This window comes from Pelobates fuscus, chromosome 7, assembly GCF_036172605.1.
Source record: "Pelobates fuscus isolate aPelFus1 chromosome 7, aPelFus1.pri, whole genome shotgun sequence".
Classification (NCBI taxonomy): Eukaryota; Metazoa; Chordata; class Amphibia; order Anura; family Pelobatidae; genus Pelobates; species Pelobates fuscus.
In genome coordinates this window covers 114,557,708-114,581,056 of record NC_086323.1, presented here as the reverse complement: position 1 = coordinate 114,581,056, position 23,349 = coordinate 114,557,708, and the positions used below count along the sequence as shown (strand labels likewise).

Genomic DNA, 23,349 nt, shown 5'->3' with positions numbered 1-23,349 from the left:
AAAAGAAAAATAATAATAATAATAAATAAGTAGGAAAACATTGTATCACAATCTGGTAAATAGAAATGTAGTATTCAATATGCATAAATAATATATTCAAACTGTGGGGATGCATTATATAGCAGGTGTACTATATCCTGTGACTGGACCACAATACCTTTCCAGTCACTAGTCTTTTAATACACATGCCCCTACCTGCAGCATTACAGGTATATTCCAACGCATGATGTAATATCACAAGCATAATATGTTAAACAATTACTAGAATACATACACGATGTCTCCATAGAAAAAGTGGTAATCATTTCCAGCATTCACCCTTGTCTTTCCTATTTAAACCCAGGTCTCCAATTATTCAATGCTCAATAACAGTCTCAATAAATCCTTTTGTGCATGAGTATATATGTTCCTTCGCAGACTCAGCTCATGTTCCTGCTAAACAACCGTTTCGCTAAACTGTTAACCTGACTTTTGACCTTGGCAGCATTGTTTCTGGCATCTCTCCCTCTGTATCTTGGACAACCCTACTCACGGTAATAGACATTGCCCACGCTTAAAGGGGCTCTGAAATTCCAACAGTCAAAAGATAAACTGAGACAAACTAGGGACTATTTTGTCTCAGTACATTTCTTCAGCTTGACAAGCTTGACAAAACAGCGGACCTACTGCTGCGCAAGAATACAGCAATGACTTCAGCTTTAATCTCTACTGCTCTATTTCCTAGATTACTGTCACCTGACTCTGTAACTGTAGAACACTCACTTCGAAATCTTCTTGGTTACTTACATTTTCAGATGGATTTCCGGGCTTCCTAAAATTTCTTTTTGATTCCGTACTGTATAATTAAACTTATTTTTTTTTTATTTTTTTTTTTTACTTATAACTGTGTCAAATTTTATTACATATTTTTGCAACCCCTAAACAATTACATTTTTTTTAGAAATCTAAACATTTACCTTTACCTTTATTCCAGTGCTGACAGCAGTCCTCTCCACCCCGCTTGAAGTCATCAAGTGTGATGGCATTGGTCCAGCCCAAAGTACGTGTGCAGCACTTAACATGATTTGCCAATCATATGACAGAAATGCTTAACTGTGAGGAGACGTGAATGTTACACCACACATGAGGGACAGCTCAGCTTGGCACATGATTTCCTCCTATTCTATATTCATATTCAGCAGAACATCGGCTGCAATCACCAAGGCCAACAGATATAATACTGGAACCCCACAAACACCCTCAAAAAGTCTAATACATTAATTCAATTTTATATATATTATTATTTTTCTCCACTATGTGTTACTTCGTGATAATAGTATTGTCTTTTTGCTTTGTTTCTTTTAATGGGTTAGCTGTGTAACATACAGTTGTAATCAAAATTATTTAATCAATGATCCTGAGGAAAGCTGAAACATCGATATTTTATGGATATACTTCAATAAACACCAGCCGTGTTTTGTGTGTGTATATGTATGTGTGTGTGTGTGTATATATATATATATATATATATATATATATGTGTGTGTGTGTATATATATATATATATATATAATATATTTTTAAAAAGTGTATCCAAAAATATTAAATTATTTGACTAGCTTATCTAAAATATTAAATTGAATCCTAGACGTGAACAAAAAAGATTAACCCCTTAAGGACCAAACTTCTGAAATAAAAGGGAATCATGACATGTCCCACATGTCATGTGTCCTTAAGGGGTTAAAGCCTAAATATCTTACGCTTTGCTATATATAATGTATGTTTTATGCAAGTTATGTGTAGTGTGGATTTTTGTGTGCTGGTTGTGTTTTAGTGGGCTTAATTGTTAAAAACTTCTCTAACATCCCCTACAAATTTTATCACAAAAAATACCTGTCTTAAACATGAACAAATTACACAAAATCTACCATTTTGTAGTTCTTATGGTACTATAAAGAGAAAAGACAAGACTTACTGCGTTGGTTGGGATATGTTTTGTGCTCTTCAAAGAAAGCACTTTTATTATAAAGATCCTAAATGAAGGCAAATTGAGGAAAAATATATGTGCATGACTGCATTTGTATAGATAGTTATACAGTCATATTGAATTACATATTACTCAATGCTTGAGTCAATTCTGTGAGGCCACTTTAGGGTAAAAGAAAATCTTGGTAAATCAGTATAATTTTTATTAAATGAACACTAAATGCAACATAACCTACAGAGCCAGCTAGAGTGGTTATGGGGTTTGGATAAGGTGTCACAGCTTTCTTTGACAACTTATTGGGCAAATGATGCAGAGGGCGTGCATCGGGTCTTCACCAACTATATACAGTAAATTAAGCCAAAACAAAACCGAAAATATGCTGATGCTTTGTGTCAGTGACTGTGTACCTGCTGGAGATGGAGAAGATCAGGCTCTTGCAGTTGATGCAGCATAGGTGCCAAACAAGACACAGGTGTGACGGACCGCCTGGCACCCCGACCGGGTACTCACTGATTCCTAGTAATCCTTGAGTACCATAAGCATAAGCACCGCACCAGACACCATAACCACCGTAGACCCCACAAACTGCCGCAGCTTGGTTGGGGTCTCGCCGTCCTCCACCCACCAAGGGCCCAAGACCAGGATCCAGCTTCAAGTGGTTAGACCTCTCTTAGTCCAGAGAGCATAGCAGGAACAGCTCTTATAAGAGCTAGTGATTATACTCAGGGGAGTATTGGGATAGAGCAATATCTAGAGTGTATGTAGTTCTCCAATCCCCCAAACATGAGCCAAGACTTCATGAAGGGGTAAACAAATCTCTCTTTAATGGAAGCCATGCCTTGGCCTTATATGACAATCCTCATGCAAGGGGCACGCCCACAGGGACCTTGTGGGGGACTGATTTGCAACTTCACAGACCAATAACAATAAGGTTACAAGGTACCACACTGTCGCACACAATCCCTCCCTCTGCCTGGGAGATAATTGGATCAGTAACTGTACTAATTCTAATCCAATTATCTCCAAGCACAGAAAAAACATATTTTTTTTGAACACCCCAAAAGTACCCTAAAAATGCATAAGACCCCACAAATGTTACATCCCCTGATAGCCCTGACCTGGGTCTGCCTTGACATGGCAGGTGGGCATAACCTTTCATGGCCATTGGAGGTAAATAAAAACCTCCATTTGTTTAAATATACATAGTGATTTGGGAGCGCAGGTAACTTTTTTTTTTCCCTTTGGTTTTTACCATAGCGTGAGGACATCCAGCATCGTTTAAGTGACCAAAGAGTCGCTTAAGAACTCGGAAGTCCCTCTTGTGGCTGTCTGGTAGATGGGAGTTGGCAACCAGACCACTCCAATGGGCAGATGTGGTCTGGGTGCCTGGGGTGTCCCTTTAAGGATCAGCTGAAGTTTTCAGATTTTAGTTGGTCTAAGTATTGTGCTGTAGCTGCTCTCTTTCTCTTTCCTCTAAATTCTGGCCTCCTTTCCTATCAGGGGCATGTGAAGATACTGCAGTGATGGGCAGTATTGGGTTTATGCGGGGCTCATTCACAATGAGCAACACCCAAGTCCTAAATCAGCACAGTAATCATGACATCAGCAAATCTGATCTTAGTCGCTATGAGAGAATGATACTTTTGGGTTCTGTGAATCAGAAGGCTTGGGGAACATAATGAATATGCCTCTTTTAAATGCCTTTGAATTGCATTGATCATAGGGATCTCAATTTTAGAAAAAATTGAGATTTTAATTGCAATTTTCTAATATTTCTTTTTTATTCATATATTTTACTTTATGGAATTAGCTGGTTTACTTGTTTAATGTTTGGTTTTTTGTCTATAAAGGAAAGCCAACACAGCTATTATATATACTATATATGGTTACCTTCAGCATAGCTGGTGTTCAATGACTTGTGACCACATTTTTACTTGTGCTGCAGGTCCCTAAAACAATCTCTGATGATGAGTTTGCAGTGAGATAGAAAGGAATACATTACTGCAGAATCTGTAGAATTAAAACATTTTGGAACCACAACGGTAATCTACAGTGCCCACTACAAGATGGTGCCCACAACTGCATCTCCATTCAAACCTTACATTGTTCTGTTCTGTGTCGGTCGGGTGGGAGACAGGAATTTAAGGAGAAACAGTGTTAGCATGTACTCTAAGGTATTCTGTTATGAAATGGCAGAAATCACAGTTTCATGCAATTTGGAAAGGTTCCTATCACAATTTTATCGTAATTAAAGTATTTTATTTTGATATTTAAAATGTATTCTTTTATAATTTGTCAGTTTACTTTTTAGTGATCCTGTAAAATTATAGCTGAAACACAATGGATTGTCAATGGATTCTCAGCATGTGAGTGAGTTCACTTCAGGTTACTTTGCAACTATTACATTACAAAAGGTTATGTTACATAAGCTACCTCACACAATATATACTATATATGGCCTGGCTAAATGAGGTCCACATCTAAGGCCTACTTATTATATTAATGATTGTTTATGGAAGTGTTTCCACTCAGCATTAAATGGTATCTCTAAGGAACACAATCCCCAGCTACTTCAAATCCTCAATGCTGTAATTAGATGAGAGGATCATCTCAAGAAAAACGTCTACACAAGTTATAGGCATGCTATATAAATTTTCAAAAGTAACTTAATAGATAAACTCCAGCTTACACTGGTGAATAACTCTCACATTTTAAACGATGAGACCGGATATGTGTACCATAACCACTGAATCACTGCGAGAATAACCGCCACCTGAGGTTAAAAGTGTAAATAGTAAGTGTGTCTATTGAATAATCAATAGTAATAGCAGGACTCTGTGGAGATAGTTATTAAGGCAATATGAGTTCACAAAATAGCAATATTGTGTAACAAATGTCTCAGCTTTTTGTATCTTTTCTTCCCATATGTGGGCAAGAAAAATTAAACAATAGCTGAATAAAATTAATCTAGTAAAGGTTTAACCACATATGTTTAACCAGTACACTGAAAAAATAAATGCATTTTGGGAAAGATATGTATTATCCCACTGTAGTAGAAAAACTGTGTCAATTATATGTGCAGCCGACAGATTGCTTCAAGTAAAAAAAATTTTTATTAGCAATAAATCACTGTCAATAACTAACACATAAAATATAAAAGACAATAAAAAGTTCCCAAGTTTGGAGAGCCGCTTCTGTCAAATTAAAGTTTTGAGTGTCCAAAAGATGTTAAAAATCTCTCTCACCGGCCGGATGAAATCAGATCTGGACCTCTTCGTGTTGCAGACAGACTTGCTGACAGCCGTGTGTGTTCCACTGCAGCTCAGATTTGTGTTCCAGCTCACTCTCCTGCTCACTCTCTTGGGAATCGGAATAGAATGCCGCCTTACGCGTTTCGTGATCGTAGTATCACTTCATCAGAGGATGGCATTCTCGGTTCTCTCTTTTAATGCCACCCTCTGATGAAGTGATACTACGATCACGAAACGTGTAAGGCGGCATTCTACTCCGATTCCCAAGAGAGTGAGCAGGAGAGTGAGCTGGAACACAAATCTGAGCTGCAGTGGAACACACACGGCTGTCAGCAAGTCTGTCTGCAACACGAAGAGGTCCAGATCTGATTTCATCCGGCCGGTGAGAGAGATTTTTAACATCTTTTGGACACTCAAAACTTTAATTTGACAGAAGCTGCTCTCCAAACTTGGGAACTTTTTATTGTCTTTTATATTTTATGTGTTAGTTATTGACAGTGATTTATTGCTAATAAATTATTTTTTTACTTGAAGCAATCTGTCGGCTGCACATATAATTGACACAGTTTTTCTACTACAGTGGGATAATACATATCTTTCCCAAAATTCATTTATTTTTTCAGTGTACTGGTTAAACATATGTGGTTAAACCTTTACTAGATTAATTTTATTCAGCTATTGTTTCATTTTTCTTGCCCACATATGGGAAGAAAAGATACAAAAAGCTGAGACATTTGTTACACAATATTGCTATTTTGTGAACTCATATTGCCTTAATAACTATCTCCACAGAGTCCTGCTATTACTATTGATTATTCAATAGACACACATGCTATATAAATTGTATTATATCGAAATATTACTGAAATATCCAAATACCTCAAACAATTTCATAAGTAAACTATTTAAATCCACCTAAGTATTAGGTCATCAAATAATATTTAGAATAATAAGTTCCTTGTTCATTTGTGTTTGGAAAATGGAGATTTCTTTCGAGATGTGCGTGTTCTATCCTCATCCACCATGTTTTCACAGGGATATCTCGTTGTATAAAGATGCTTCCAGGTTCATCGGGTTAAATCCCATTCTTGCCTTCCGTTCACATACTGAGTATTGCTGATTTTCCAAGCTGTAGACTGGCATAGATGTGCTCTGCCACTGGTTAAAAAAAGAGATTGTTATGTCCAATAGTATGGCATTTAATAGAAAGTGGTAACTTAGACTATAAATAAATATTCAATTCTATATAATTTCAGTAATATGTATTAAAGGACAACTGTCACATCAATTTATTTTTTTATTTAAGTATACATAATTATAAAAATCCATCTCTATCTTTAGTATGTGACAGGATCCTTCATCCATTCCCATGCACTTTTACATTGTTTTAATTCTGACCGTAGTCTCTGTGATCTTCCCTGCTTCACTCCTGGCACCAGTGGTGGCTTTAGACTTGGCGAGGCCTTAGGCGAAACTCATACACAAGAGTTGGGGTGACAGGGTGATGACAGAATAAGAGCGGGTGACAGGGTGAGTGACAGTAAGGGGGGGTGGTGAGGGGGTGAGAATAAGAGGGGTGACAGTGTGAGGGGGTGACAGTGTGAGGGGGTGACATAGTGTGAGGGGGTGACATGGTGGGATGACATAGTTTGAGGGGGGTGACAGAGTGTGAGGGGGGTGACAGTGTGAGGGGTTATAAGGTGAGAGGTGGGGTGACAGGGTGGGGGTGTCATAGTGTTAGTGGGGTAAGAGCGGGGTGACAGTGTTAGGCGGTGACAGGATGTGAAGGGGGTGACAGTGTTAGGGGGTGACAGTAAGAGGTGGGTGACAGGGTGAGAGGGGTTATAAGGTGAGAGGTGGGGTGACAGGGTGGGGGTGTCATAGTGTTAGTGGGGTAAGAGGGGGTGACAGGGTGTGAAGGCAGTGACAGTGTTGGGGGGTGACAGGGTAAGGGGGGGTTGAAATGTACCTCTTTTGGGGGGGATTCCCTGGTGTTCCAGTGGGCTGACATAGTAAGAGGAAGTGACAGAGTAAGAGGGGGTGATGGGGTGAGAGGGTGGTGACATAGTGTGATGGGGTGACATAGTGTGACAGGGTGAGGTGGAGTGACAGGGAGAGAGGCGGTGACAGAGTAAGAGGTGGGTGAGAGGGGTTATAGGGTGAGAGGTGTGTTAGTGGGGTGACAGGGTGTGAAGGGGTGACAGTGTTAGGGGGTGACAGGATGTGAAAGGGAGGGACAGGATGTGAAGGGAGGTGACAGGATGTGAAGGGTGTGACGTGTGTAAGTGGGGTGACAGGGTAAGGGGGGGGGTTGAAATGTACCTTTTTGGGGGGGGAGATTCCCTGGTGGTCCAGTGGGCTCACAGTGTCCCTGGTGGTCCGGTGGGTTTTCCGATCTGCAGCTCCGCCGGATGCAGAGCTGCAGACCACACGGGGAATGTCTCGCGATCTTCAGTCAGAGCGTTGCCATGGTAACCTATGGCAAAGCTCTGTTTGGCTGGAGATCGCGAGACCCTTCGGTCTGCAGCTCATACCTGGCGGAGCTGCAGACTGAGGCTGGCTCTCCCCCAGGGCGGACTGACAGGAGGGGCCTCGCACCCGGCGGCATAAAGGGCAAGCTGCCGGGCCCCCTCCTGTGTCAGGTCCTCGGTCATAGACCGAGAACCCAACATGTCAGGCTGCTCTCAGGTAATTTAGGGGGCCGCGAGGCCCCTGACAGTGCAAAGCCTTAGCCAGCCGCCTAAATCACCTAATTAGAGAGCCGCTTCTGCCCAGGACATAAGCATAAAAGACACATTGCTGTGTGTGGGAATGGTGCCCTATGTGTGGGGGTGTACTGTGTTTGTGGGGAGAGCATACTGTGTGTGGAGGGGGAATGGATAAGGGGATTTCATTTTTTATTTTTATTTTTAATATAAATATTTAAAAATAAATTCTCCCTCCTTTGCAGGAACAATCATTTCTTAGGTGATTCAGTGGGCTGCCTATCCACCCGGTGCAAGGAGATTTGCCAGGAGGTCGATGCCTGCCCTGCATCATCTTCTCTCTTATAGTCCCATCACTTACTGTCAGAGCATTGCCACAGGTTACCATGGCAATATTCTCACACTGTAAGTGCCAGAGCTTGCGAGGATTGAAAACTTGCAGGGCAGGCATAGACCTCCCAGCTCTTCTCTTCTCCGGCATTGCACCCTCTCACCCAACATGAAATGGGTTAACCCTAGTTGGACCTGGCACCCAGACCACTTCATTAAGCTGAAGTGGTCTGGGTGCTTAGAGTGGTCCTTTAAAGCCGAAACATCAATTTGACTGCTAAAAAAGTCTGTTCAAGGACCACTAAAGCCACCCAGACTACTTCATCTTGATAGAGTGGTCTGGGTGCAGTATTCCTGTCATTTTGTCTACTCAAGCTAAAACATTACCGCTTTTCAGAAAGGGCAATGCTTACCTTGAAGGGTTAAACATGCCTCTGGTGGCTGTCATTCAGACAGCCACAAGAGGTGCTTCCACTGCATTGACCGTGGAAGCTCATAGGAAAGCATTGGATTCAATACTTTCCTGTGATAAAGAACTGGCAGCATGCACATCAACCATCGCTGGAGGAGATCATGCCTACTCGATGACTTTATGGAGGTGGACACCTGAGCAATGCTGACAGGATCTCCGTGCTGAAAGAGGTAAAATATTGTATTCTTATTAATTTTACTTGGAAAGGGGGTGGGACAAAATCTAACCATGAACAGGGGCACTATAGCGTTACAAATGCAAGTTTTGTATTTCTAATGCTATATTAAGTTAATAAAGAGAAAAAGGCTGAAATCAATCCTTTAAAGGACAGAACAGGGGGTATCCCTAATAGTATGAATGTGAGAAACAGGAGAGAAATCTGTCCAATAGCGTATATAAAGATATACGGAATGTAGAAGAAGAACAGTTAAAATATTGTACTTTATTAAATAGATGAAAATAAGTAAATAAATAGATGAAAAAATGGAAAAAAGAAGAACGAAAACTTATACCATATAAATGGGAAGGGGGGAGTGAGGTGAAACACACCTAAGTAAAAAATGTATATATATAGACCCCTAAATGGGTACAGTACTAAAGCGATGCTACCTAAAGAATACCTCAGTGACAACACAGTCCACCCGAAGGGGTATATAATCGCACTAGATGCTGATATAACAAAGTATAACTCCGGTTGAGAGCAATAAACAGTAAATTGCTACTTCAAAAAGAAGGAGAGACAAATAATAATCGGCAACAATATGGGGCGATACTTCGTGAACACGTGTACCAGTGGCAGCAAACGCTACAGTAAATCCAAATGCTACACAGTATTACAAAGTCTCTAGTAGGTAGATAAAACGGACATGTAATAGTAGACAGTGGAGAAACTGGGATGTACAAGGGGAATGAGTAATATAGCAAAGAAGGTGTCAAACTGAAAACAGGTTCCCCCAAAAAAGCATTAGCTAAATGCTAATATGGATAATAGCATGTCCTGCTTCCCATCCTAACTCCTGTAATGGTACAATTGAATCCCAGTATAGTATATACCAAATAGAAGGTGCCCATGTATGCCAATGTGCCACATGAGACCAGATACTAATAGAAAGGGAATGGTGCCTTCATGGGTACCAGGTATAGTAAAGTGGTATAAGAGGAGGACGGAAAGAGGTTTTGCTGTACAGACTATATAGTAGTAGTCAGCCTATCTTTAAGCATTATAATAGTAATACGGGGGATAACCTAGTCATTATTCAGATTCCCATTTGCGATAAATGAAATACCCTGGTTGGCAATAAAAATCCCGTTCTGATCAGGAAACTATCTAGCGACTATGGTGAATTACACCTTCACATAACTGTATGATAGCGCAAATTGAGTAAATAATAGTAATAGTCGACAAAAAGACAGACCGAGTAACGCCTGAGGAACAGGAGTAGCCAAAATAAATCAGGTAAGTATCTGATCCGAAATAGGAATCAGATGGGTGTAGAGGAAATGTCTACAACCGAGAATGATTAACCCCTTAAGGACACATGACATGTCTGACATGTCATGATTCCCTTTTATTCCAGAAGTTTGGTCCTTAAGGGGTTAAATGTCTCGCCCAGGTGTCTAACCCGACGCGCGTTTTGCCTGTATTCCAGGCTCATCAGGGGGAGCCCCATATTGTTGCCGATTATTATTTGTCTCTTCTTCTTTTTGAAGTAGCAATTTACTGTTTATTGCTCTCAACCAGAGTTATACTTTGTTATATCAGCATCTAGTGCGATTATATACCCCTTCGGGTGGACTGTGTTGTCACTGAGGTATTCTTTAGGTAGCATCGCTTTAGTACTGTACCCATTTAGGGGTCTATATATATATACATTTTTCACTTAGGTGTGTTTCACCTCACTCCCCCCTTCCCATTTATATGGTATAAGTTTTCGTTCTTCTTTTTTCATTTTTTCATCTATTTATTTATTTACTTATTTTCATCTATTTAATAAAGTACAATATTTTAACTGTTCTTCTTCTACATTCCGTATATCTTTATATACGCTATAGGACAGATTTCTCTCCTGTTTCTCTAATGCTATATTGTTCCTTTAAGGCTCTATGTTTCATGATATCCTGTATTGATGATTTATCTATGGTTTATCTGTTTCTTATTCTATGTATTATGATGCTCATTGACGGAAGACAGGATCTAATATCAAACGTATTGTTCTTATTGTACATTTATTGTCTGCATCATGTTCTTTCTTTATTCTACATTTTTGTTTTATTTTCCCCATAATTGTGCTCTTTCTCTGGAACTATAGTATCCCTGCTTTATCCTTAATACTTGGTTACTCTGAAAGCTTTAAGGTATAAATTATTCTCAGCTTGGATTTTCCTATATTGTGACACCTGCTTGTATTTATTGTGTTTTCTTCTAATTTACGAAACGTGCAGACTTTATCCTTCGTTGAATTCTCAGAAATATTTATGTATCTACATATCAAAAATAAAATAATTTGGGATAGCAGAGCCTAACCATGGAACGGAAAGGTCCCCATTTTTGCTTGGCCATTAGTGATGTACCGAACTGTCCGCCGGCGAACAGTTCCCTGCGAACTTAGCGTGTTCGCGTTCGCCGCCGTGGGCGAACACATGGGCGGTTCGATCCGCCCCCTATTCGTCATCATTGGGCAAACTTTGACCCTGTGCCTCTCGGTCAGCAGACACATTCCAGCCAATCAGCAGCACTCCCTTCCACACCCTCCAACCTCCCTCCCAGCATCCATTTTCGATTCATTCTGAAGCTGCATGCTTAGTGAGAGGAGGTAAAGTTTAGCTGCTGCTGATTAGATAGGGAAATTGATAGCTAGGCTAGGGTATTCAGTGTCCACTACAATCCTGAAGGACTCATCTGATCTCTGCTGTAAGGACAGCACCCCAAAAAGCCCTTTTTAGGGCTATAACATCAGGCTGCTTTTTTTTTTTTTTTCCTGTGTAATGTAATTGCAGGTGCCTGCCTGCCAGCTTCTGTGTGAGGTTCACATTGGATACTGTGCCTACTTGCCCAGTGCCACCACTCATATCTGTTTTAACAATTGGTTAAGCTTTAGATTTAAAAGAAATAATTAGTTTTCACTGTAATAGAAGAGCAGTTAGTTGTCTGCAAGCGTCTGGGTGTCAGGCCTACTTCAGCGTGTGCTCTATAGACCTGTTCCAGCGTGCTTTGACAGTTGCCAATCATATTTGGTGTCTCTTTAGCGTGCTTTTACAAAGAAAAAAGGTTTCTAGTGTAAGCTAATAGCAGCCAGTCAGTGTCCTTCAAGCGGCTCTGTCAGTCCTTCCTTCAGTGTGTGCTCTCCAGAACTGTTCCAGTGCACATTGCCAATCATATCTGGTGTCTCTATAGCGTGCTTTTAAAACCAAAATTTGTTTTTCACTGTTATAGATTGAATAGCAGTTACTTGTCTTCAAGCGGGTGTCTCAGGCCTACAGTGTGTGCTCTGCAGAACTGTTACAGTTCACATTGCCAATCATATCTGGTCTCACAGTAGCTTGCACTTATAGTACCACTAATCCCCCAAAAAATGACAGGCAGAGGCAGGCCACCCCGCAGGGGCCGTCGTGGTCGTGGTGCTGTGATTCCCTTTTGCCCTAGAATAATGCCCAGTTTTCAGAAGCCACGTACCCTGAACTTGAAAAGTTCTGAGGACTTAGTTGACTGGCTAACACAGGACACCCAATCTTGTACAGCCTCCGCTCGGAACCTTGTCGCACCATCCTCCTCCAGCTTAGCTTCAGGCACCTCTCAAGATAGCACTCACCCGCCTGCCGCCACCACCAAAACTAGCACCACAGCCGCTTTACTTGGTATGTCAGAGGAGTTATTCACACACCCGTTTGAAGAAATGAGTGATGCGCAACCATTATTGCTAGAGGATGTAGATAACAGGGATATGTATCAGGCAGGCAGCATTAAACACATGGAGGTACGGTGTGATGATGATGATGTTGTACCCGCTGCTGCTTCCTTTTCTGAGTTGTCAGATACAAGCGAAGTGGTTGATGATGACGATGCGTCCATGGATGTCACGTGGGTGCCCGCTCGGCAAGAAGAAGAACAGGGCGAAAGTTCAGATGGGGAGACAGAGAGGAGGAGGAGACGAGTTGGAAGCAGGGGGGGTCGTCGCAAGGAGCTAGTGGCACAGTCAGACAGCATGCATTGGCACCCGGGGTCAGCCCGACAGCACGCCAATCAACGCATGCTGTGTCCACCACCAGAATGCCGTCATTGCAGAGCTCAGCAGTGTGGCATTTTTTTTGTGTGTCTGCCTCTGACAACAGCGATGCCATTTGCAACCTGTGCCAAAGGAAACTGAGTCGTGGGAGGTCCAACACCCACCTAGGTACAACTGCTTTGCGTAGGCACATGATCTCACATCACAAACGCCTATGGGATCAACACATGAGTACAAGCAGGACGCCTACTCTAAGCCGCCATCCTCCTCCTGGTCTAGCATCTTCAGCCACGTCAACCACTGCTGTCCTTCTTGCCCCCTCTCAACCATCCGACACTCCGTCTCCCGCCTTGAGCAGTTCCCGCTCATCTGCCCACAGTCATGTGTCTGTCAAGGACCTGTTTGAGCGTAAGAAGCCAATGTCACCAAGTCACCCCCTTGCCCAGCGTCTGACAGCTGGCTTGTCCGAACTATTAGCCCGCCAGCTTTTACCATACAATCTGGTTGAGTCTGAGGCGTTCAAAAAATTTGTAGCTATTGGGACACCGCAGTGGAAGGTACCCGACCGGAATTTCTTTTCACAAAAGGCAATCCCCAACTTGTACTCGATTGTGCAAAAGGAAGTCATGGCATGTCTGGCACACAGTGTTGGGGCAAGGGTCCATCTGACCACTGATACCTGGTCTGCAAAGCATGGTCAGGGCAGGTATATCACCTACACTGCGCATTGGGTAAACCTGCTGACGGCTGACAAGCAAGGAATGCGTGGCATTGCAGAGGAGTTGGTGACACCGCCACGAATTGCAGGCAGTCCTGCTGCCACCTCCTCTACTTCTCCTACTCCATCCTCTTCCATAACCTCCTCGGCTGAGTCCTCTTGTGCTGCTGCGTCTTGCTCCACATCAACGGCACCCTCCCAGCTCCCCAGGTACTATTCCACATCCCGGATACGGCAGTGTCACGCCGTCTTGGGTTTGACTTGCTTGAAAGCAGAGAGTCACACCGGACAAGCACTCCTGTCCGCCCTGAACGCACAGGTGGAAAAGTGGCTGACTCCGCAGCAACTGGATATCGGCAAAGTGGTGTGTGACAACGGAAAGAATTTGATAGCGGCATTGAAGTTGGGCAAGTTGACACATGTGCCGTGCATGGCACGTGTGTAATCTGATCGTACAACGCTTTGTGCATAAGTACACAGGCTTACAGGACGTCCTGAAGCAGGCCAGGAAGGTGTGTGGCCATTTCAGGCGTTCCTACACGGCCATGGCTCACTTTGCCGATATCCAGCGGCGAAACAATATGCCAGTGAGGCGCTTGATTTGCGACAGCCCTACACGTTGGAATTCCACACTCCTAATGTTCGACCGCCTGCTCCAACAAGAAAAAGCTGTTAATGAATATTTGTATGACCGGGGTGCTAGGACAGCCTCTGGGGAGCTGGGGATTTTTTTGCCATGTTACTGGACGCTCATGCGCAATGCCTGTAGGCTCATGCGTCCTTTTGAGGAGGTGACAAACCTAGTCAGTCGCAACGAAGGCACCATCAGCGACATCATACCATTTGTTTTCTTCCTGGAGCGTGCCCTGCGAAGAGTGCTGGATCAGGCTGTAGATGAGCGTGAAGAGGAAGAGTTGTGGTCACCATCACCACCAGAAACAGCCTTATCAGCATCGCTTGCTGTACCTGCGGCAACGCTGGAAGAGGATTGTGAGGAAGAGGAGTCAGAGGAGGAATGTAGCTTTGAGGAGGAGGAGGAGGAGCAAGACCAAACACAACAGGCATCCCAGGGTGCTCGTTGTCACCTATCTGGTACCGTGGTGTTGTACGTGGCTGGGGGGAAGAACATACCTTCAATGACATCAGTGAGGAGGAGGAACGGGAAATGAGTAGCTCGGCATCCAACCTTGTGCAAATGGGGTCTTTCATGCTGTCCTGCCTGTTGAGGGACCCTCGTATAAAAAGGCTGAAGGAGAACGACCTGTACTGGGTGTCCACGCTACTAGACCCCCGGTATAAGCAGAAAGTGGCGGAAATGTTACCGAATTACAACAAGTCGGAAAGGATGCAGCATTTGCAAAATAAATTAAAAGGTATGCTTTACACAACGTATAAGGGTGATGTCACAGCACAACGGGAATCTAACAGGGGGAGAGGTGGAAGTCATCCTCCTCCTCCTCCCACGACCACGCCGGCAAGGACAGGACGCTTTAAAGACGTGTTGTTGATGGAGGACATGCGGACCTTTTTAAGTCCTATGCATCGCCACAGCCCTTCGGGATCCACCCTCAGAGAGCGACTCGACCGACAGGTAGCAGACTACCTCGCCTTAACTGCAGATATCGACACTCTGAGGAGCGATGAACCCCTTGACTACTGGGTGTGCAGGCTTGACCTGTGGCCTGAGCTATCCCAATTTGCTATAGAACTTCTGGCCTGCCCCGCTTCAAGTGTCCTGTCAGAAAGGACCTTCAGTGCAGCAGGAGGTATTGTCACTGAGAAGAGAAGTCGCCTGGGTCAAAAAAGTCTAGATTACCTCACCTTTATTAAGATGAATGAGGGATGGATCCCGAAGGGACTGACACTGGGCGATACATTCGATTAAAAAAGGCCTGATGAGATGAGCTGCCTTGGGCTAAAAATGGTCCACACGCTGCTGTATTTTAGCTCTGAATGACGTTTGACTTGCGTGACTTATCCGCCACCAACTAGGGTTCAAGCCGCCATGTTTTACGGCACTTTCTGCCTGTGAAACAAACATCAATTTTTCTGGTCTCTGCTACAGCAGCGGCTGCAACAATACCAAATTTTTCAGGCATGTGTACATGCCTAATTTTTAGGCCCACTGGTGCAGCACTGTGGCTTCAAAAACCAAACCAAAAAAAAATCCTCCAAGATGGCACCAATATACCAGTGGTCTAAGCATCTTCCACCTTGGCCTAAAAAGGGGAGGTGATTCAACAATTAAAAATCTCTGCCATTTACACGTCCACTGATAGGAGACGCGGAAGGTATTAAACTGATATGAACAATACTAAACTCACCACTCCTATCTGGTGGCACATTAGCTTGCCCGCGCAGTGCCACAAATTTCAAGTAAGAGGACCGACCAAGCATCTTCTTCCATCTCCCTGTTACATAAATCAATGCCATATCCATAGAAATTGTACATAATATCCAGGAGAGTTTTACAGGGCCATATCTTGTCGCCTGTTGAAAGAGGTGACCTTGCTCGGGTCCCAGGTGTGCGGTTCCTAAAATGGCTGCCATATACACGTCCACTGATAGGAGACGCGGAAGGTATTAAACTGATATGAACAATACTCCACTCCTATCTGTAGGTCCGTCCCATTGTGATTTATGCCCCCCACCCACCGCGCAGTGGTTGGGGAGGACAGTAGCTCCCCCCAGTGTGTATCATGGGCTTTGAGGACAGGTGTCAATCCATACCTGCCAAGTGACCCTATGTAGGGGGAACAGTCCCTATTCTGCTCTGTGTCAGTGTGTATCATGGTCTCTGTGGACGGGGAACAGTCTCTATTCTGCTCTGTGTCAGTGTGTATCATGGTCTCTGTGGACAGGGAACAGTCTCTATTCTGCTCTGTGTCAGTGTGTATCATGGTCTCTGAGGACAGGTGTCAATCCATATCTGCCAAGTGACCCTATGTAGGGGAAACAGTCTCTATTCCGCTCTGTGTCAGTGTGTATCAGGGATTTGACTATCTTTATTCAGATTCAAAAATTACAATTCCAGGAAAAATTTAACAAACATTTACAAGAACATGTTATGCACATCATAGAAACAACGTGAACCTCTTTAAAGCCACAAACTTAAGACAAAAAATACGTACACACAATGTGTAAGGGTTTGAAAGAATATTCTGAATCCTTACACGTTTACTTTATCGTTTGTTTGATTTTTGTGAACCATATATAAACTACAAGCAGCGTGAAAACTATAAAAACTCAAGTGGCCATGCTGATCAAATTAAATAGTATGCTTTACACAGCGTATAAGGGTGATGTCACAGCACAACGGGAATCTAACAGGGGAAGAGGTGAAAGTCATCCTCCCCCTCCCACGACCCCGCCATATCTGCCAAGTGACCCTATGTAGGGGTAACAGTCTCTATTCTGCTCTGTGTCAGTGTGTATCATGGTCTCTGAGGACGGGGAACAGTCTCTATTCTGCTCTGTGTCAGTGTGTATCAGGGGCTTTGAGGACAGGTGTCAATGTTAGGTGATTTCTGCCCTTTATGGATTAAAAGCAGACTCTGCATCAACTGTGTAATTTTCCATGGGAGTTTTGCCATGGATCCCCCTCCTGCATGCCACAGTCCAGGTGTTAGTCCCCTTGAAACAACTTTTCCATCACTTTTGTGGCCAGAAAGAGTCCCTGTTGGTTTTAAAATTTGCCTGCCCATTGAAGTCAATGGCGGTTCGCGAACATTTGAGGAAGTTCGCGTTCGCCGTTCGCGAACCGTAAATTTCGGGTTCGCGACAACACTATTGGCCATTAATCAAATCGGGCCAAATTTGTGAGCCCTGCAGAACATATAGGTGTGAGTGCCAGATACTACCTACTGACACCTCAAAAACCCGATCCATATCAATATTTTTTGGAAATGGAATGGCTGACATACAGGTATGTGGTCTACCTCGGAGAGATACATTTGCCGACCCAAGTAACCCATATCCGACCTGCAAATACAGGTACTGCAAATACCGGGGCCAACTCAAGTCTACAGAACCTGGTCACCTCACAACTGTGCTCTGGCCTGTTTCTTGAGAACCTGGCAATATATCAGAGAGACACACAGCAGGATGCTAGCAGTAACCACAAGATGGCCAGGAGAACACAGAAAACACCTGCAGGTACGAGCCAAGCTACACAAGACTTCGGCACCAGCTATTATGCCTTGCAGCTCACAAGATTACTGACATACCTAACTCTAAAGCAGGCTCCATGTGCTCTGACATTCAGCAGGGAGAGTGCATGGACTCCCAAACACAAACAGCCACCTTGGTGGAGACAGTAATCAGAGATGCTCAAGCACCTGCAACAAAGCAGGACATTCCAAATCCTCTACTTAACATGCGGCAAATATTTAGGGCATATATAGATCTGATTAAGGTGGAAGTGCAGGGGGTGAGTGGCCACATTCAGGCCTCAAAAGAAGATAACCTTGACACAGAATGTGATGTGTCAAGCATGCATGAAACCTTACACCAAGTACAGTCTGCACAAGCAACTATGGCTCTAAAACTGGACTTAATTGAAGACCGCATCAGGTGGGCCAACCATAAAATGATGGGCATTCCTGACAGTCGACTCGAACGAGCTCCCGCATGATCTCAGATGCTTCATAGTGGAGTTACTACCTCCCAATCAAGCTAAATGGGTTGGGTTTGATGGATTTTTTTTTTTTTTTTAGCAATAAATCAGCGCAGACCCCCTCTGCTGCCCCATGGGATGTAATCAGATGCCAATATCTCACAGATAAAAACTGCATCTTCGCTGCAGTACGGGGAAGACTCCCTATGATTTTAACCCCTTAAGGACCAAACTTCTGGAATACAAGGGAATCATGACGTGTCACACACGTCATGTGTCCTTAAGGGGTTAAGTTCACAAACCTGTCTTTCTTTCAGGACTTGACCAGGAATACGTTACAATGGAGAAGATCTATCAGCCCTATAACTCGACAATTGCAGAATGCAGGAATTCACTATCGGTAGTCAACACCTAGATCACTGACTGTCACTAAGAATGGCTCCACTTTGCGACTGACCTCTCTGATTGAGGCACGTACATTCCTACAAGCCCAGGGACTTCCATATACGTCAACGACCCCAGCACCCACACCAGCTCACCATGCTTGGGACCCTAAGAGAATAGCACCCTGTGTTCCTGGGAGTGGAAGTGGAGTGGAGAGAATAACCTGAACCCCTCAATACTGCCATGCATGCCATTATCTTATTGCATAATGTTGTTAATAATTTTGTTTAACGTTTTTGTGTATTCTTCTTCTATCACTCAACACCAGGTTTTTCCTATAACCACAAGAGGGCTTAGTGCTCCCCTGTATATAACTCCACCCCCCTCCCGTGACCCCCATAGGTTAGGTATCGACATATTTAGCTAGCTCACACATGCTACATACCCCTAGTACGGTATGTGCCGTGAGGCACTCCAATCCAATAACCGCACAGTGACTAACATACGGGGCCAGTTATCACACCTGCGCACATGATGCCCACACCACATGGTTCCGACAACCTTGACACATCATAGTACAGGATTTAGCTTGATGTTTGACTCGTAGGTGAAGAGAAGCAAATCCTCACTTATGTATACCGGTTTTTGCTCCATGATGTATGCCTGCCTTATCCTTTTTTATCCCTTTACTCCTTCTCTTGAATTGTTCATGCTTACAAAAAAGAAAATTAAAAATGAGGCATGCCCTTTTTACCATGTCATGACATGTACACAACTGTTGATTGTTGATGCCTTTATATTATTGTATCGCTGTTGCCAACATGCCTCAATAAAAAGAGAATTTAAAGAAAAAAATATATATTTTTTAAAATAACATTTTATGTAAAGTATTACCTTTCCTTGCTGTATATTTCCAAATATGATATTCCAGTCATTATTTTTAATAATTTAACTCTCAATAATTTCCACTAGAATTTAAATTTAAGAAGCACTATAGTATTAGGAATACAAACCTGCATTCCTAATGCTATAGTACCCCTGTCGCTTGTTGTACTCGCCTGCCCACCTTTTCCAGTAAAATGAATAAAAGTAAATGCTTTACTCACTTTTTTACAGACTCCCTATGTGCAACTCTGCTCTCCGTCTGCCACAATGACATGAAGAAGGCAAGAGCTCCTCCAGCGATTGTCAAATCCAATCCTCTGCTCTTCATAGTGGAGCATTGGGTACCAGATGCACATGCGAGGTGAGTGCAGTCATAGGAAAGCATTTAATCCAATGATATTCCATGAAGTTCTGCGTCCAGTGACTGAGTTTTACATAGCTACTAGACGTGTGTTCAACCCTTCAAGGTAAATATTGCCGTTACTGAAAAACGACAATGTTTTACCTTGAAGGCTTACAATGACATGACCACTGCACCTAAACCACTTCACTGAGATGGAGTCATCTGAGTGACTTTAATTTCTGTGATCATTGCGATAATTTGTGAGATCTAAAAGTTGATATTTTGGAAACATTATTTTGCCAGATATTTGGTACCTGAGAGTCATTACTACATGCATACATCATCAAGTCTTCTGCTGCAGGTCTTTCAACACAGTTGCATTCTTCTGCTGAAGGGGAAAAAATACCAATTTTTATTTATACAGGAACTGACCACTTCTAACACAAGCACTAATCCACAATTAGCCGGTCCTTTATGAAGTAGCTTAAATAAACAAGTATGGTGCTTTCTGCATTCATCACTGTTATAGACATGAAAAATGACTAACATTTTAACATTTTAATATTTTAATATTTGTGCTTTTAGGCCCAAAGCTCCCAAAGTTATTAGTTCACCATTTAACAGATATTCCCTGCATAAATGTAAAATTTAAGCACTGAAAGGTTTAATTAACAGATCAGTTCAGAGTCAGGAGGCCATTTGATGTTTAGGGAATAGGCTGGAAAGAGGGACATGTTACTATGGTTATTGTGAAGCTGTTTTGTGGACGTTTGGACAGTTTTTCCGGAGTGCTTTGGAGACAGACATGTAGCAGACAGGGCACAAAGGCCTTCACAGGTTGCAGCCTATTTAAATTTTAAGGCTGCTATTGTGTGCTCTAGGCACACATTTTATCCTGGGACATGAAGTTTGATCTATCCAGAGCAGCAGAAACCTTTATCCCCACTTTATCTAAGATCCTGGGACATTAATTATAAAATGGTATAATTATAGTTTTCATACTTGTGTTTAGATTAAATTGCTTGGATAGCCTTTGATATGTTTTAACTGCAATTATGGGAAATACAATTAGCACTGCAAAAGATAATTGTCTTTTTAGTAATGCAATAGTTTAGCTAGAATATATTTAGTAATATTTGATATATTATCGCTAACATCTTGTTATTAAAGATAAGTGATTGTCAAATGGTCATTAAATGTTAGGAAATGCCTCTGCCAAAATACCTTATGCAGCTAATAATCCTAATTATAGCTGTACAAAATGAAAGGGTTGGTTTTGAATGCTTGCAAACATATGTGGGCTTCCATTAACTCTATTGTTAGTGTAACTAGGTTAAACCAGGCCAAATGACTGGTGGCCATCTTGATGCTCTTTGAAGCACATAGTCAGTAGCCATCTTGGTGCTCCTGAAAGTTTAACACAGTAGTTATTGTGAAATCCTTTGAATTGCACAAACAAATTCATCCAAAACCACAGTAATCACTATTTCACATTTGACTTTTGATGTATCCCACGAATACCCTATATATACATTTGCTTGTCTTCTAAGCAAACACACGTTCTATTACCACTTGTGGTATAATAAACATTTTAGCAATGTGCTATTGTAAGTTTCCTTATATAAACATCAGAGCCTAAAAAAAAGAGCATCTTAGTTAAAATGAGGGTTAAATTAGGTCTTTGGGTCCAATGCAACAGTGGAGAATTTTTATTTTCTGTATTGTTTATATGTAATTGTCATTTGTATAGACATTTGATTGGTAAATGTAATTTTGTTACATTCTTATGTTTTTTTTGTATTATTCATAAAAAAATGAAAAAAGATCAAATAAATAAAAAACAGCCTTTTTTAATCTATCATCTAGCATTGCTAGCTACTGTTTTCTTTTCTAGAAGAGTTACAAACATTAAGAAATACTGCACATGTACTTGACCTGCTAATCCCCTACCAGTGTTTCTCAACCTTGCAGAACCCCAGTGCACTGCTTTGCCCAGGGACCTATAATGCTGTTAAGACTGCCTTGAGCGATGACAGGCTCTTTGCTCCTGAACTACTAAATTAAACTGTACTGGTTCTGCTGCCTACAGTAGTCCCTTTAACCCCTTAAGGACCAAACTTCTGGAATAAAAGGGAACCATGACATGTCACACACGTCATGTGTCCTTAAGGGGTTAAGGTGACTTTGAACTTTGTAAAAAAAAAAAAAAAAATGTAATGCCTGACTTGTGCACACACTTTAATAAAACAAAATACACATTAGGATTGGTAGATATAAGCATTGCTGCGTCTTAAGTTGAGATTCCGGTTAATACCTTGATTTGTGTAGTCTGTGTATATGATAGGAGACCTGCAATAAATGAAATAGAAGTAAAATTGGGTTTTATTCTTTGGCATTTAATAAAAATAAAATAGAGTAATGTAAAATTACTCTTAAAAGACCAAAAAAGTTTTCCCACTGGAAATATATACTACACCAGGTATAGGCAACCTTCGGCATTCCAGATGTTGTGGACTGCATCCCCCGAAATGCTCTTACACACATAATGCTGGCAAAGCATCATGGGAGGTGTAGTCCAAAACATCTGGAGTGCCAAAGGTTGCCTATGCCTGTACTACACTATAGTTAAAACATTTTAACAAATATTATGTGTAGCTATTAGCACTTTGAAGGAAGCCAACTATTGCCTACTTCTCAACCCTCAATTGAAGCATAGACCATCTTATTATCAGGAAGAGAGGTGACACTCACTTATTCTCTCCCTCCTTATTGACATACCTAGAGTCTTTCTCAGTTACCACTAGACATGTGCACTGACAAAATTATTAGTTTCAGCCCTAATTAGATGAAAATTTCTGAATTCCACCTGACCATCAACCTCTATTGCCCTCTGGCAGCTATATATTTATAACATTTATCATATATTTTTTTAACATTAATCCTGTTGTACCTAGCATGTATCAGAGGACACAATGCTAACCTTATCTGGAACTGTTTGTGCTGCACAAATAATAACCCATAGTATCATTTAATTAACTTCTACCAATGTACCTCTTGTGGTTTCTTTCTGAAATCACAGGTGTTTATGTAACCTTGCATGTGTACACTGATCAGCCACAACATTTAAACCACCTGTCTAATATAATGTAGGTCACCATTGTTCTGCCCTAAACAGTTCTGGTGCATCGAGGCATGGACTCCACAAGACCTCTGAACATGTCCTGTGGCATCTGGCCTCAACACATTAGTGAGCAGATCCTTTAAGAGCTGCAAGTTGTAAGGAAGGGCCTTCGTGGATTGGATTTGTTGTTCCAGCACATACCACAGATGCTCAATTGGTTTGTATAATGTGGGATTTGGAGGCCAAGACAACAACATGATCTCTTTGTCATGTTCCTGAAACCATTCCTGAACTATTTTTGCAGGGTGGCAGGGAACACCATTGTCATAAAGTGGT

General features: G+C 42.2%; 1 long non-coding RNA gene across 1 annotated transcript; it reads right to left on the bottom strand.

Moving 5' to 3' along the window:
* Window positions 1-6,101: 6,101 nt before the first annotated feature.
* LOC134568778 (uncharacterized) lies at window positions 6,102-22,241 on the bottom strand. Its single transcript, XR_010084059.1, has 3 exons — window positions 22,207-22,241; window positions 20,207-20,280; window positions 6,102-6,375 (listed from the first exon to the last, which is right to left on the bottom strand). It is a non-coding gene; the product is annotated as an uncharacterized LOC134568778 (long non-coding RNA).
* Window positions 22,242-23,349: the final 1,108 nt, after the last annotated feature.